General features: G+C 37.1%; 1 non-coding gene across 1 annotated transcript; it reads right to left on the bottom strand.

Moving 5' to 3' along the window:
• Window positions 1-2,254: 2,254 nt before the first annotated feature.
• Window positions 2,255-2,361, bottom strand: LOC116115810. The gene has a single exon (XR_004125728.1). It is a non-coding gene; the product is annotated as a small nucleolar RNA R71 (small nucleolar RNA).
• Between the last annotated feature and the right edge of the window lie 15,316 nt (window positions 2,362-17,677).

Below are 17,677 nucleotides of genomic sequence, written 5' to 3'. Positions count from 1 at the left end.
GTGAGGATTGAAAGGGTGCGCATGGCTATCAGATTCATCACCGGTAGCAATACAAGATGGAATGAGTATGTAAAATATTGTTGCCAAGAGTAGCTGCTAATTTGACCAAGAAGTTATGTTGCGACATGCCTGTCCGTTACAACTCCACGTACTTGATGTTGCAAAGAGCTATGTCAACCGCAACACAAATTATAGAGTTCTTCAACTGATAATCCGTGGATTATACAGTTTTCATTAGACTTTTTAATCGGATTTCAGGTACTTTCTAGTGCATTTTGACCTAAATTGTTGCTTAATTCTTTACATTTCGTGTTTCATGTTCAAATGGACATTTTGAGCAAATAAGGATAAAATTGGAAATTTTTGACTAAGAAGTTAGCGGGTCTTAGAAGCTAGGAGAGTTCTGAAGCAGGATAAAGCACGATGAGGCTTGTTCCAAAGGGAGAGTACAGAGAATCGAAGAATCAAGCGAAGATGCAAGCAGAGTGGCAGTTTTGTAATTTCAGAGCTAGTCACGCACCAGATCTATTGGTTCTTCGTCGCGGCGAAATTTCTTCTTCGTTGCGGCAACAGTTGTAAATTCCAGTTTTGTGAAACGCATAGTTTTACTTTGTGCATGTTTTTCTTAGGATTTTAGGCGAGGTATAAAAGAAACACTTAGCCTTTTTGTCCAGGGGGGGTCTAGGAAGTAGGTTTAGCAGCTTTTACATTTTCTTTGATTAAGCTTGGAGAGATTTAGTGATTAGAAGGGTGAAGATTCAATTTTGAACCAAGGGATTCATCATTTAGGGAGATTTCTTGTCCTTTCTCTTACTTTTCATTATGTTGAACTTGAATATTATTGTTTTTCGTTTTTGTAGTGTTAATTTAGCTATGAACTAACCCATTTTGGGTTAAGGTTTTGATTGTAATTCGGATGTTAATGGGTTAAGTTATTGATTGTTTTATGTTCATATGACTATGCTTTGATTGTGTGTTTGCTTTGAGTTTTAATGCTTTATGTGATGAACATATGAGATTGAGAAATGAATCATGTTAGGCTTTTTGGATAATTACCATTATAGTATTGGATGCTAGAGATAGATTCAAGAATTAATGAAATCAGTGTAAGATTCTTATACTTAATGAGTTTGGAATTGTTAACTTTCAAATTGTTGGGTGCGGAAAGTTAATAAGGAAGAATAGGAAAACATAGCCTGAGAAGGTATGTTTAACACCTTAGTGAGTTCGATTTGCAACTAATGCATGTGAATGTGAATGTAGTTTAATTTTTAGGTTTAACCCATAAAATCCGAATGAAGTCAAAACCCTACCCGTTTTACTTGAATTGATTACTATCCGTGTTTTTCATCTTGCATTCATAGTTAATTTTAGTTTAAAATTTTTTGTTCAGTTTTAATTAGAAATAGCTCCCATCAATCCAAAGAAATCGATTGCTCTAACTTGAGAACAGTAGGATATTTAGTGCTTAGCTAGTAGTCCTCGTGGGAGCGATACTCACTCATCACTTTATTACTTGAGCGATTAGTATACTTGCTACATATTGGATGTTGTAGGAAACACGTATCAAGTTTTTGGCGTAGTTGCCGGGGATTGTTTTAAGTTAACATTGAGTCTTTCTATAGTTAGCTAGATTGGAGTTTTTTTTTTTTTTTTTTTTTTTTTTTTTTTATTGTTTTTTTGTTTGATTTCCGTTTTTATTTTCAATTGGTTGTGATCTCACTTTCCTTCAATTCGTTTTTGCAGTTTATGTGAAGAACGAGATGTCAATCAGTGTGTCCTGTTGATCCTAAGATTGAGAGAACCGTCAGACGATGAACAGAGAGAGAAGAGAAAGAGAGGATTTAGTTGTAGAAGCAGAAGAAATAGTTGTTGAAATGGCAGACTAGAAAATAGACACTGAGGGAATTTTCAGTTCCCACAGTGAATGGTAGTGGTCGGTATTACTAGACCTACTGTGCAAGCCAACAACTTCGAGATAAGTCTGCAATCACCAGATGATCCAGCAGTCGTTTAGATTTAATGATGATTTGAAGAATATCCGAACCAGCATATTACAAATTTCTTGGAAATTTGTGGCACCTTCAAGTCGAACGGAGTGTCGGATGATGCAATTAGGTTGAGGTTATTCCCATTCTCATTGGGGGATAAAGCCAAGGGGTGGTTAATGGCATTACCACCGGGAACTATAACAACTTGGAATGATCTAGCACAGAAATTCCTTACCAAGTTCTTTCCTCCAGCTAAATCAGCAAAATTGAGAAATGACATCACATCATTTCTACAAGATGAGTCTGAGTCATTGTATGAGGCTTGGGAGAGATACAAGGAATTGATGAGGAAATGCCCACACCATAGCTTGCCAGTTTGGCTTCAAGTCCAAACATTCTACAATGGATTGATGGGTAATGTGCAAATCACGGTGGATGCAGCTTTGGGAGGGGCCTTGCAGAATAAGACGCCAGAAGAGGCCTATGAGTTGCTTGAGGTTTTGGCAAGCAACAATTATCAAAGACCAAATGAGAGAGCAACACCAAGAAAATCTTCAGGTCTTCATGAAGTTGATGCCTTTACAACCATCTCAGCCCAACTCACTACACTTCAGAAACAGTTGGGAACTATGCAAGTAAACTCTATACAAGCACCTCAACTAACTTGTGATTTTTGTGTAGGAAACCATGCGAGCAGCGAGTGTCAAGTTGGGAACACATTTGCTTCATCATCTTCATCAACGGAGCAAGTGAACTACTTGGCAGGAAATCAGAGGCAACCAAACAACCTGTACTCCAACACATACAATCCGGGGTGGAGAAATCATCCAAATCTGGCTTGGGGCAATCAGAACCAGCAAAATAGTCAATGGAATCAAAGAACATTGCTAAACAACCAACCAGGGGTGACTAATCAACCGGGAGATGGAAGAGTAACAAAGTTGGAAGATATGTTTGGGAAATTTATGCAGGAGACCATGGGATTCATGAATGAGACGAGGACGAATTTTAGAAATCAAGGGGCGTCCATTCGGAATTTTGAGGTACAGATGGGCCAACTGGCCGAGAAGCTTAATGAGAGACCGCATGGTTCCTTACCAAGCAACACGGTGACTAACCCACGTGAGCAAGCAAATGCCATAATTTTGAGAAGTGGGATAGTTTTGGAAGAGGTAGAGCAAGCTACCAAGGAGGTTGAGCAACCCAGAAAGGAAGATTCTAATGAGGAAGTTGAGGTAGAGATATTTGCTGAAGAGAAACCAAGTGGTTTGGAGGAAGAGAAAAAGAAAAAGGAAGAAAGGCAAAAGAAGAAGCAGAAATTGTCATTCCCCGAGATACCACCAGAGTTGGCACATCACACCCACCCGTGCCTTTTCCTCAGAGATTGAAGAAAAAGAATCAGGATAAGCAATTTTCAAAGTTTATTGAAATTTTTAAAAAATTGCATATTAACATTCCTTTTGCAGATGCCGAGTTATGCGAAGTTCCTTAAGGAAATCTTATCGAACAAAAGGAAGTTAAAAGATGAGGAAACAGTGATGCTCACGGAGGAGTGCAGTGCCATCCTCCAGAAGAAGTTACCCCCAAAGCTCAAAGATCCAGAGAGTTTTACTATTCCTTGTATTATAGGAGATATTACGTTTGATCGTGTTTTGTGTGATCTAGGAGCTAGTATTAATTTGATGCCCTTTTATGTTTTCAGGAGATTGGGAATTGGTGAAGTGAAGCCAACGACCATGTCGTTGCAACTAGCGGCTAGGTCAATAAAACACCCAAGGGGGATAGTAGCAGATGTTTTGGTGAAGGTGGGCAAGGTAATTTTTCCGGCTGATTTTATGGTGTTGGACATGGAAGAGGAGAAGGAAATTCCTTTGATTTTGGGCAGACCATTCTTGGCCACGAGGAGAGCACTTATTGATGTGCAGGAAGGAAAGTTACTGTTGAGAATTCAAGATGAAACAATAACTTTCAATGTCTTTGAGGCAATGAAGTTTCCGTCTGAAACAGATTCATGTTTTAGTGTCGATGTGGTGGACAAATTGGTTGAGGAATCTATGGAAGAAAACACCCCACAATTACCTCTAGAAGCATGTATAGCCAAATCAAAAACAGTAGAGGTAGAAGAGCCAGAGAGTAATGATTGTGCTAGGATGTTAGAAGCACTTCAACCGATTGATGAGAGTCAAGATGTAGAATTTGAGGAGTTTGATTTTGACAAAGAGAAGGAGAAGGAAAAAAATGAAGAACCTCCAAAGCTTGAATTGAAACCTTTACCTTCCCACCTCAAATATGTTTATCTTGGAGACTTAGAAACTTTCCCGGTGATTATTAGTTCAGATTTGAGTACATTAGAGGAAGAGCAGTTGATTAGGGTGTTGAGGGAACATAGACTAGCAATTGGATGGACCATCTAGGACATTAGAGGTATCTCGCCATCATTTTGCATGCATAAGATACTCATGGAGGATGATTTTAAGCCTAGGGTGCAACCATAACGAAGATTGAATCGTTCGATGAAGGAAGTGGTTAGAAAGGAGGTGGTGAAACTCTTAGATGCGGGGATTATTTATCCTATTTTCGATAGCCCATGGGTGAGCCTGGTACAAGTGGTTCCGAAGAAGGGAGGTATCACGGTGGTAAAGAATGAGAGTAACGAGTTGATACCAACGAGAACAGTGACGGGCTGGAGAGTATGCATTGATTACCGTAAATTGAATGAGGCGACAAGGAAGGATCATTTTCCATTGCCTTTCATTGATCAGATGTTGGAGAGGTTGGCAGGACATGCCTATTACTGTTTCTTGGATGGGTATTCAGGATATAACCAGATTGGCATCGCTCCTGAGGATCAAGAGAAGACGACCTTCACTTGCCCCTACGACACCTTTGCTTACCGAAGGATGCCTTTTGGGTTATGTAATGCACCAGCAACATTTCAAAGATGCATGATGTCAATCTTTGGAGACATGGTGGAACGGTTTATAGAAGTCTTCATGGATGACTTCTCAGTTTTTGGTTCATCATTTGATAGCTGACTAACTAATCTTTCTTCTGTTTTGCAGCGATGTAAGGAGACAAACTTGGTGCTAAACTAGGAGAAATGTCACTTCATGGTCCAACAGGGAATAGTGCTTGGGCATAGGATCTCCAAGGACGGGATAGAAGTTGATCGAGCAAAGACAGAAGTGATTGAGAAGCTGCCACAACCATCAAATGTCAAAGCAGTCCGAAGTTTCTTGGGGCATGCGGGGTTTTACAGATGCTTCATAAAGGATTTTTCTAAGATTTCTAAACCCTTTTGCAATTTGTTGAATAAAGATGTTGTTTTTGACTTTAATGATGATTGCATGCGTGCCTTTCTAACTCTAAAAAAATTATTAGTATCTGCACCTATTATTGCAGTTCCCGATTGGGGACTACCCTTCGAATTGATGTGTGATGCTAGTGATTTTGCTTTAGGGGTAGTTTTAGGACAGAGGAAAAACAAAGTGTTGCATGTAATTCAGTATGCTAGTAAAACACTCGTTGATGCACAATTGAATTACACCACCACTGAAAAAGAATTGTTGGCTGTAGTTTTTGCTTTTGACAAGTTTCATTCATATTTGTTAGGTGCAAAGGTGATCGTCTACATGGACCATTCAGCACTCAGGCACCTATTGGCAAAGCAAGAAGCAAAACCAGCTGATAAGATGGATTTTGCTATTTCAGGAGTTCGAGTTGGAAATTCGAGACAAGAAGGGGTTGAAAAATGTGGTGGCGGATCACTTGTCGAGACTTGAGAGAACAATCAAGGGAAATGAGGAAGAAATGCCAATTAGAGAAACATTTCCGGATGAGAAGTTGATGAGAGTGGAAGAAGCACCATGGTATGTGGATTTTGCAAACTATTTGTCCTCAAGGGTGCTCCCAAGTGGTATGACGTACCAACAAAAGAGAAAATTTTTCTCAGATTTGAAGTACTACTTTTAGGAAGAACCGTTTCTGTACAGACACTGTACTGATCAAATGATACGGAGATGTGTCCCGGAGGAGGAAATGGAAAGCATTCACGGAATTGTCATGAGAGGGAAGTAGGTGGCCATTTTGGAGGAGCTAGAACAACATCCAAGGTTTTACAATCGGGTTTTTATTGGCCAACCCTCTTTAAGGATTCTTTCTGGATGATTCAAGAGTGTGACCAATGTCATCGGATGGGTAATATTTCAAAAAGAGATGAGATGCCGTTGAACAACATCTTGGTGGTTGAGCTTTTTGATGTTTGGGGGATTGATTTCATGGGTCCTTTCCCAAGTTCTGTTGGGAACACATATATTTTGGTAGCGGTGGACTACGTATCGAAGTGGGTTGAAGCAGTTGCATTGCCGACTAATGATGCTACGGTAGTGATCAAGTTTGTGCGAAAGAATATTTTCTCAAGGTTTGGGGTACCACGGGCAATCATTAGTGATGGAGGATCTCACTTTTGCAATAGCCAAATGGATGCACTGTTGAGTAAGTATGGAGTGACACATAGAGTTGCAACACCTTACCATCCACAAACGAGCGGGCAAGTGGAACTATCGAATAGAGAACTCAAGGGGATTTTGGAAAAGATAGTTAATGCATCTAGGAAAGATTGGTCACGGAAGCTGGATGATGCATTATGGGCTTATCGAATTGCCTTTAAGACTCCGATTGGTATGTCTCCATTTAGGATGGTTTATGGGAAGGCGTGCCACTTGCTGGTTGAACTCGAGCATAAAGCATACTGGGCAGTCAAGCAGCTAAACATGGACTTGAAAGCTGCTGGAGAAAAAAGAATGTTGACTTTGAACGAACTCGATGAGTTTCGTCTCGATGCATATGAGAATGCCCGAATTTACAAGGAGAAGACAAAAAGGTGGCATGATAAGAATATCCGGAAGAAGGATTTTGAAGTAGGGCAGAAGGTGTTGTTGTTCAACACTAGACTTAGGCTTTTTCCCGGAGAACTTAAGTCTAGATGGTCCGGACCGTTTACAGTGACAAGAGTTCACCCATACGGAGTAGTGGAAGTGTCACATGAAGAAAAGGGCACCTTTACGGTGAATGGACAGAGATTGAAGCCCTACATAGATGGGATGATGAGTTGCAAATCCATCCCAATCCGGCTTGACATCCCAACTTGAAGGATTGAGAGAGTCGAGCTATCGACTATAAAAAAGCGCTTCTTGGGAGGAAACCCAAGTGTTTTTAATTGTTTGTTTTTCATTTTGGTTGTTTGAATTTGTTTGAATTCATTATGAGTTTGTATGATTTTTAATGTTTGTGTTTTTTAGTGTTTCAGGTGAAGTCTTCAGCCAAAGAAAGGAATTAAAGCATTATGAAGAAAAATCGGTGTCAAAGTTCCAAACTTCACCGAGGCGAAGAAGTATTCTTCGCCACGGCGAAGCAACCTGAAAATTGTGTGAGCTCCTGGAAGTTTTCGCCCCGGCGAAGGAATTGTCTTCGCCGTGGCGAAGAAAGGAGAATAAAATTTTTGAAAATTTTCTAAGGCATTGTTGCTGCGGCGAAGAAATTTTCTTCACCGAGGCGAGTGACCTCTGTATGTTTTAGCCGCGGCGAAACCTGAGTATTTTTTAGGGTTCATGCACGAAGAACGTCGCCGCGGCACTTTTCTATAAATACCCACTCTTCTTTTTCATTCTTCACGCAACTTTTCATTTTCACTTGAGAGAAAAATTTTCAAAATTCAATCTTTTGCTTCCCTAGTGCTTTTCCAACCAAATTTCTTACTCCATAACCTTCCTAAACACCAAGATAACCCATTTCAACAATAATTTTCGCGAAAATTTCATGAAAATTTTTGCATCCAAAATTTGGGGCTTTTCAATCTGGACTGTTTCTGGTTCAATTGATGGCGAATACTTCTTCATTTTGGTAAGATCTCGCATACCCAAAGCTTTTTATCGCACAATTTTCAAGTTTTTAATTATAGATCTAAAAATTATTGTTGCGATTGAGTTGTGGAATTTGGGTGATTTTTTAGCATTGATTTTGTTGATGAAGAGTAGTTCGTGCATTAAGTGATTGTGAGGAGTGTGGGTTTGTGAAATTTTGGAGTGCTTATGTAAAATTGAAAATTTGTAGTTTGGGGGTAAAGCGCGAATTTTTGGAAGTGTTGGTTGTTTTTGCAGGATTAAATTGGTTGCGTGGAACAACTAGGTTTGAATTGTTGAGGTACAATTGTTGAGTGGATTTTTATTGTGAACAATGCCTCCCAAAGTTAAGCATCCATACAAGGGTAAGGGCAAAAGAAAGAATGTTGACAACCGTTTTGTTAATGAGGAAGCCCGTAAAAGGTATGAGGGGGCAATCCAAAGAAAGGATAAGGGTATTATTCCTGAGCACGGATTGACCGCGACTCAGGCCTTGGATTGGAGTAGAGAGAGACGTTGGGAGATGTTCATGAGTGCTTCTGCACAACCGGCTGTAGAGCCACTAGTAAGGGAGTTCTATGCCAATCTCCCAGATTGTCCGGAAGGTACAGTTTTTGTAAGAGGGATTGATGTGCCATTTACAGAAAGGGTGATCAATGAGTTTTATAACCTACCTGAAATTCTCACGGATGAATACGTACAGTTTAAGAGATCACAGTTTGAGGACAGTGTCCTCCCTCTGGTCATTGCAAAACCGGAGGCAGATTGGGCAGTTTCGAAGAAACAGAAGAAGACTCTCAAGGGAACTCAGTTGACACCGATGGCTAGACTGTGGAAATATTTTGTCTGTGCGAAATTGATGCCGGAATCGCACTACAGCACAATTACTCACAAGAAGGCAGTATTGCTTTACTTAATTGCCACAGGGAAGAGCATCGATGTGGGAGACATGATCTGGAACAGCATTAAGCTAGCGTCCAAACCAGGGCGAACAAGTTACGGTTTCCCACATCTCATCACAGCCTTATGCCTTAGAGTTGGAGTCAAGGTTCAGGATGACGAGCACCGTATTCATGCTGCCCCAGTTCTAGACTCAAAGTATTATAGGAAGCACCTTGACCGTCCGGAAGCTACGCAACCAACAACAGGGGCAAAAAGGCAGAGAACAGGCTTTGCCACATCATCCAGCTCTACAGTTACACAGAAAGAGATGATGCAACAGATGATGGGGTTAATGAAACATATGACAAAACGTCAGGACTGGTTGGTGGAGCAGACCCAAATGATGTATGAGATGCAGAAGAATAGCTTTAAAGAGCTCAACGTTGACACTTCAGCATACCAATGGGCAGACTGGAACTCAGATGATTGGATGGGTTCCGAGTCGGAAGAAGAGGAGGATGAAGAGGAAGAAGAGGAAGAAGAAGAATGAGCTGGAGCACATGTTTTTGTTTGTCTTTATGTTTATTTGTTTTTATTTGATTTGGTTGTTCATTAAACTCAGTTTTATTTCTGTTTTGGATTTGTTTAGTTGTTTTAGTTTTTCTTTTAATTTGTAGTTGTTGAAAGGATGAGATTAGGTTGTAATATTTTCAAGTTAGTTTGAGAATGTGTGCTAACACAAGGGACACCACAGTTTCAATTGTTTTGACAGATTCTGGGTGATGAAAAGTCCGAGACTGGGTGTTCATTGTGAAGCGACACTTCATGGATTAACCAGGGAGTTTTCTCATACCTTTGTTATTTTGATTTTCTATTCCTGATTTTTGCATAATGGAACATTGGGGACAATGTCATATTTAGTTTGGGGGGAGGAAATAGAATTAAAACCGAGTTTAAGGGTATATTGGCTGGAAACCAGAACCCGCCTTAAAAACTGCCTAGCAGTACTTGGCAACCTCTGGTGTAACAACGCCACGTACACCTTAAACGGACCTTCAAAAAAAAAAATTTATTTTTTCCTTCTTAGTTTAATTGTTTTTGCCGATGATGAGTTGTATAAATCAATGATGAGAATAGGGTTGTTGCAATTTTATTGTTGAGAAATGTTAAGCATTGCTCTAAGTTTTTGTGTATTGACTGGATTTTTATTGAGGTTTGTTGAGTGGTTCAGCCACAATTTTCATTCATTTCGGCATGCTTAGATTCATTTTATGTGGTTACGTGAAGTCTTGATAATGTTGTGGACTCTAGAACCTAGTAGAGAAGTGTTTGAGGTGAAATTCTAGGATTAGACATGGTTGAGAAGATGATTTAGGCATTTTTTTTTTTCGAAACGTTTGAGCCTTTCTAGCCGACCCATGAATGAAATTATCCCTAGTCACCCATTTGAGCTGTACGAATTTTAGTGCTTTATTTTTCTTGGAAAACAACAAAATTGTCCAATCCTTGTACCCCAAACACTTTATCGTACCCTTAGGAGAATTCGATCCTAATGCAAAACAAAGAACGGGAAGAATTGTACGAATAGGCCAAAAGAATAGTTTGGGGTTGGGAGAAAAGAAATAATAACAAAAGAGGTAGTCACCTCCATTCAATTGCATTGTTTTTTTGTTTAAAAAAATAAAAGAAGAAGAATTCTGCTTGGTTTAAGGGTATACCAGCTGGAAACCAGTAACCACCTTAAAAACTGCCTAGCAGTACTTGGCGACCTCTGATTTAACAACGCCATGTATACCTTAAACGAATTTCCCCCACATTTATGGTATCCAAAATAAGAAAGATACACGTTTGAGGGTTGTGAATTAGTGGACATTTCGATTGGTGGTTGAGAAGAAGTGGAGTTCGATGTGATTTTAGTTTTGCATTAGGAAAACCAAGTTTTCTTACTTTGTTATTCCTATCCTTTTTCTTGGAACCCACTACCCGAGCCTAACGTTACAAGCTTTTAAAGACCTGTTGATTCTTATCTTTTGTCTAGTCCTCATTAGCGGAGAGTAGTTCGACATTTAGGCTTATGGAGTCTGCCACCATTTGATAAACTTTACATTTTTGCATAAAATAATCCGAGAAGTTGGAATGTGGATTGAAGTGGGGATCACCTACTCGATGGACCGATTGAGGAAGATAGTCGATAATGCTTGTAACTCTTGGAGTGTTGAACATTTCCTAATAATAATTTTTCAACAACTTTTGAGACTTGTGCAATTTTTAGGCAATTCATTTGTAGAGTTGAGTCTTGTGGGGTTTTGTTCATTTTCCATTTGTGTTGTGTTGTGTGTGTTTTGTGTTTTTGTTCATTGCTTATTGTCTTTGTTTCTGTTAGTTTTGTACCGTATGCTCGGGGACGAGCATATCTTTAGTTTGGGGGTATTTGATAATCCGTGGATTATACAGTTTTCATTAAACTTTTTAATCGGATTTCAGGTACTTTCTAGTGCATTTTGACCTGAATTGTTGCTTAATTCTTTATATTTCGTGTTTCAGGTTAAAATGGACATTTTGAGCAAATAAGGATAAAATTGGAAATTTTTGACTCAGAAGTTAGCGGATCTTAGAAGCTAGAAGAGTTCTGAAGCAAGATAAAGCACGATGAGGCTTGCTCCAAAGGGAGAGTACAGAGAATCGAAGAATCGAGCGAAGATGCAAGCAAAGTGGCAGTTTTGTAATTTCAGAGCTTTTCAAGAAGCTTCGCCGCGGCGAAGTGAGCCAGTAACGCACTAGATATGTTAGTTCTTCGTCGCGGCGAAATTTCTTCTTCGCCACGGCGACGATCGTAAATTCCAGTTTTGTGAAACGCACAGTTTTACTTTGTGCGTGTTTTTCTTAGGATTTTGGGCGAGGTATAAAAGAAACACTTAGCCTTTTTGTCCAAGGGGTCCAGGAAGTAGGTTTAGCAGCTTTTACATTTTCCTTGATTAAGCTTGAAGAGATTTAGTGATTAGAAGGGTGAAGATTCGATTTTGAACCAAAGGATTCATCATTTGGGGAGATTTCTTGTCCTTTCTCTTACTTTTCATTATGTTGAACTTGAATATTATTGTTTTTCGTTTTTGTAGTGTTAATTTAGCTATGAACTAACCCATTTTGGGTTAAGGTTTTGATTGTAATTCGGATGTTAATGGGTTAAGTTATTGATTGTTTTATGTTCATATGACTATGCTTTGATTGTGTGTTTGCTCTGAGTTTTAATGCTTTATGTGATGAACATGATGAGATTGAGAAATGAATCATGTTAAGCTTCTTGGGTAATCACCATTATAGTATTGGATGCTAGAGATATATTCAAGAATTAATGAAATCAGTGTAGGATTCTTATACTTAATGAGTTTGGAATTGTTAACTTTCAAATTGTTGGGTGCGGAAAGTTAATAAGGAAGAATAGGAAAACATAGCCTGAGAATATATGTTTAACACCTTAGTGAGTTCGATTTACAACTAATGCATATGAATGTGAATGTAGTTTAATTTTTAGGTTGAACCCATAAAATCCGAATGAAGTCAAAACTCTACCCGTTTTACTTGAATTGATTACTATCCGTGTTTTTCATCTTTCATTCATAGTTAATTTTAGTTTAAAATTTTTTGTTCAGTTTTAATTAGAAATAGCTCCCATCAATCCAAAGAAATCGATTGCTCCAACTTGAGAACAGTAGGATATTTAGTGCTTAGCTAGTAGTCCTCGTGGGAACGATACTCACTCATCACTTTATTACTTGAGCGATTAGTATACTTGCTACATATTGCATGTTGTAGGAAACACGCATCATCAACCATATATGTATGCACATATAAATGCATATATATACACACACAGAAACACACACACACACACACACACACACACACACACACACACACACACACACACATATATATGCCAAACGCAACACAAATTATAGAGTTCGTCAACCATATATGTATCCACATATAAATACACACACACACACACACACACACACACACACACACATATATATCCTTCAACTCCTCACCAACGAGCTGCAGGGGGAGGAGAAGGTTTGAGACAATGAGTTCAAATTCAACCCAACTAGGACTGCCAAGGAGCATAGCCACTCGACTTGAGGGAGAAAAGCGAACCAGATTCAGGAATCAGAATAAGAAAGAAGAATTTGTACAATCCGTAAGAAGTGCATGTGGATGAGGACTGTACCCAAGAAAGAATTTGAGAATACACTCACACAGCCAGGGTTCCGAATCCATGCCTCAACCGAGTCTAATCATCAAAGAAAGAATAGAAAAGAAGAGAAACAGAAAAATAGAAAAGAAAATGCATTGTATAGAAAAGTTTATGCATCTATGCATATGCATCATGCCATTTCTACTATCCCAAGTTAGTTTCCCTATTTGTGCTTACATATTGGTAAGTGAGAAACTAGAATCGTAGATAACAGAGAAGAATAGAGAAGCTTGGTGTAAAGAAAGAAAATTCAAAATCTGAGTAATGAAGAAGGAATAGAAGTATTGTGGGTGTACTTACTGAGCAATTAGTGCTCACCCTGTTGATTTCACTGTTTTGCAAGCAGTAGATGAGATGCGATTGGATGAGACGTCAAGTAGCAGAGGAGAAAGGCAACATGTCAGACTATATTTTTGAGTTTATTTTTGTGACTATGGTACTTGATATAGAGATTTGTATATAAAAGTAATGCTATTTTCGGGTCCACTACCTTATATCCATATATGTTTTTCTATGATATATTTAGTGAGTTTTCATTTTATACCTCCCAAGTATACTAGCTAGAAAGAATATTACATTTTTGGTGTAATATTTAGTGAGACCTACATCGTCTACCATACAAAGCTTCATAAGGAGCCATCTTAATTATAGACTGGTAATTGTTATTACAAGCAAATTCCACCAAGGGTAACATCTCATGCCAAGTCATTTTATAATCCATATAGCATGCTCTCAACATGTCCTCAAGTACCTGATTTGTTCTCTCAGTTTGGCCATCCGTCTGAGGGTGTTATGTTGTGCTAAATGCTAACTTGGTACCCAAGTTTCTCTATAAACTGGTCTAGAAAACTGAAACAAATCTGGAATCTCTATATGATACTATGGTCTTGGGCACCCCATGGAGTCTAATTATCTCCCTAATATAAATATGGGCTAACTGATCTGATGTGGTACTATCCTTTATTGGGGGGAGGGGGGAATTGTAACGCCCACATCAAGGGTACGTAGCTTTATTTATGCCTTAATACCCTTTAGTTGAATTTTGTTAAAGTTATCTTGGACAAGTGTTAAGGAAATTATTTAAAAGGTTATTAGGGGTAAAATGGTCTTTTCACTCATAATTAGTTGAAAAAGTGGGGAGTGAAAAGAAGTAGAATAACATGGAGAAGTTAATAAAAATGAGGGCATTTTTGTAATTGACTAAGGGACATAGATGGAATTTTTAGAAAGTGCAAGGTAAAATGGGAAACTAATATATATATATTATTATGTAATAAGAGTTCAAGAAGAAAAACCCTAGCCACTCTACCCATAGTTCACGCCACCTTCACCCTAAATTCTCTCAAATTTCTTCACTCAATTTTCAAGGAAATTCATAGGATTTTAGTTCAATTTTGATAGATTTTCAATCCTAAATATCCAAAGGTAAGATTCTTGCACCAAGATGTAAGATTAAATTTTAAAGTTTTGAATTCTTATGGTTTTGTATGCTTAGGGTTTAAGAGGAAAGGGAATTCTACCAAAGAGAGATTATAGTGTTGGAGTTGCTCAAATTCAAGGTAAGTAAATCCAACTTTAGCTTTGATTGGATAAATACTTGTGTAAAGAAATTTTTATATGTTGTATGTGTGTTTGGATGATGAGAGTTATGGATTGAAAATTGAGGTTGTTTGATATGTGAATTTCATGGCCATGAGAAGTAATTTATTAGTATGTGATGAGAAGTGACTTATTAGTATGTGATGAGAATTGATTTATTGGTATGTGATGAGAAGTGATGTATTTGTATGTGTTGAGTTGATGGGATTTTGGATGAAAAATGAAAGAATGGATGTGGAAAGGTGGAGGATGAAATTTGACTAGGTTGATTGTTGGCTTTAGGGAGTTGTTTGCTCCAATTTTGGTGACTTGAGAGATATGTGGAGGTGTAACCAATTTAGGGTTTGTATGTGCATGTAAGGTGTTTGATGAAATGTCAAAGAAAGTGCAATACATGAGTATGTTGGATTATTACTTTGTTATGGAAATGTTGTTGGTAGAGAATACTAGTTCCATAATGATATCTTTATATGTCATAATGCATTCTTACATTTGAGCATTTTCATTTAGAAAGAATAGCAAAGAATGAGCATATTTACATGCACATATACATGTATGAGAACATTAAAGAATAAAGAGAAAGAAAGAAAAGCAATTAAATGTAGAATTATTGTTTTAAGAAACATAATTAAAGAACAATTCAAATCTGAAATTTTACTTAAAAAAATATAAAAAGAGAAGAGAAGAGAAGAGAAGGTTGTTGCAATGGGGAGCCTGTGAGTGACATAGAAGAATAACCCCGGATACACCCGCCTTTAGTGAGCGGCCTCAGAATAAGAAAGAAGAATTTGTACAGTCCGTAAGAAGTGCATGTGGATAAGGATTGTATCCAAGAAAGAATTTGAGAATACACTCACACGGCCAAGGTTCCGAATCCATGCCTCAGCTGAGTCCGATCGGCAAAGAAAGAATAGAATAGAAAGAAAGAAAGAATAGAAAAGAAAAGAAAAGAAAGAAATAAGAGAAAAGAAGAGAAACAGAAAAGAGAAAATTAAAACAGAAAAAGAAAGAAAACAGAAAAGAAAATGCATTGCATAGAAAAAATTTATGCATCTGTGCATATGCATCATGCCATTTCTACTATCTTGAGTTAGTTTTCCTATTTGTGCTTACATATCAGTAAGTGAGAAGAATAGAGAAGCTTGGTGTAAGGAAAGCAAATTCAGAATCTGAGTAACGGACAAAGAATAGAAGTGTTATGAGTTTACTTACTGAGCAATTAGTGCTCACCCCGTTGATTTAACTGTTTTTGCAGGTAATAGATGAGAGGCGGTCGGATAGGATGTTAAGTAGCGGAGGAGAAAGGCAACACTGTCGCACTATATTTTTGAGTTTATTTTTGTGACTATGGTACTTGATATAGAGATTTGTATATAAAAGTAATGCTATTTTTGGGGCCACTACCTTATACATATATCCATATGTGTTTTTCTATGATATATTTAGTGAGTTTTCATTTTATACCTCCCAAGTATACTAGCTAGAAACAATATTACACACACACACACACACATATATGTATATGTATATGTATACACACACACACACACGTATATATGTATATGTATATGTATATGTCTACACACATGCACACACACATACATATATAATATACACATATATATAAATCAAGCAAAAGTAATGTGTGTGTGGGAGTTTTTTTTTATAAGGCTTACTGTTCATTACTGTAGAATTTGCAAAAGTAAATGAATGATGTGTATACATATACATATATATACATATATGTAACTGTTACAAGTCTATATTTCATTCATGACAACACTGATCATCAAATAGCAAATATTGATCCTAATGTAAACATATATATGTATATATATATATGTTTACAAAATTAAAAATTACTGTTTAAATTTCTTGAGTGTGAATAAGTATTTTAAAAATTACATAAATTAATGAAATTTATTAACACTCAAGAAATTAACAACAATACATCTTCAAATATTTCAAAAGAGGAATGTAACATAAACCAAGTATTTCAAAATTAAATGAATGATAACAAGTATTGAAAAAAGTATGAAAAGTAATAATGAGATGAATAGTAAAAGTAATGATGAAATGGAAATATTGAAAGAAACTTACAAGTATGGAAAACTTGATGGAGAAACGTTTTATTGCTTGATGACTTTTTTAAAAAAAAAAGTATTTTACATAACTGCTACAAGTCTAATAAAAATTCTTGTTATCATTTATAAACAATAAACTGCTACAGTAAAAGCGAACAATGATTAATAGTAATTTTGAATAGTGTTTATATACTTGATTTATGTTAAAAATTGCATAAATTAACATCCATTACCGTAGTTACTATAGCAAAACACTATTCAAAATTACTATTAATCATTGTTCGCTTTTACTGTAGTGTATATATATATATATATATCTTGAGGGGTTTGGCATTGAGCCGACTCAGCGAGAAGTTTTGATTTTTGCATCAAAAATATTGATTGTTGTTGAGGTTGACATAAATGAAGGTGTTAAGAAATTCATATTTGCATGGCTGGTGGACTAACATTTTGGATGGAAAAGCTAAGCTAACATTTAATAAAGAATTTTCTTTGTAACTCTCTGAATTATGGAGGAGGAGGTGCAGTGATATAAAATTGTCAACTCATTATCCAAGCAATTAAGAAATTGCTAAAAAATGCTAGCAAATGTTCTTCATTGTTATTGAATTTTTTGGCGAATAATTGATATCCTTCCCAAACTGAAGGCGGGAGAATTTTTTCATTGAGGAATGTAACATCAATCAAGTATTTCAAAAGTAAATGCTTAAGAATTGGTGGGACTTGATATCTAAAAGGGACATTAATTTTTCTAATTTCCACCAATTTTAAAGCAGGATCGTAAAAATCTTGAGGAATGTAACAACAATCAAGTATTTCAAAAGTAAATGAATTATATATATATATATATACACAAACACACACATATATATATGTATACACACACACACACACACAGTGTGTGTGTGTGTGTGTGTGTGTACATATATATGTGTATATAACATATATACACATACACATATA

Source organism: Pistacia vera, unplaced genomic scaffold (genome assembly GCF_008641045.1).
Source record: "Pistacia vera cultivar Batoury unplaced genomic scaffold, PisVer_v2 Contig1013, whole genome shotgun sequence".
Taxonomy (NCBI): domain Eukaryota; kingdom Viridiplantae; phylum Streptophyta; class Magnoliopsida; order Sapindales; family Anacardiaceae; genus Pistacia; species Pistacia vera.
Note: the sequence above shows the minus strand (reverse complement) of the source record. Positions and strands in the feature narration are given on the sequence as shown.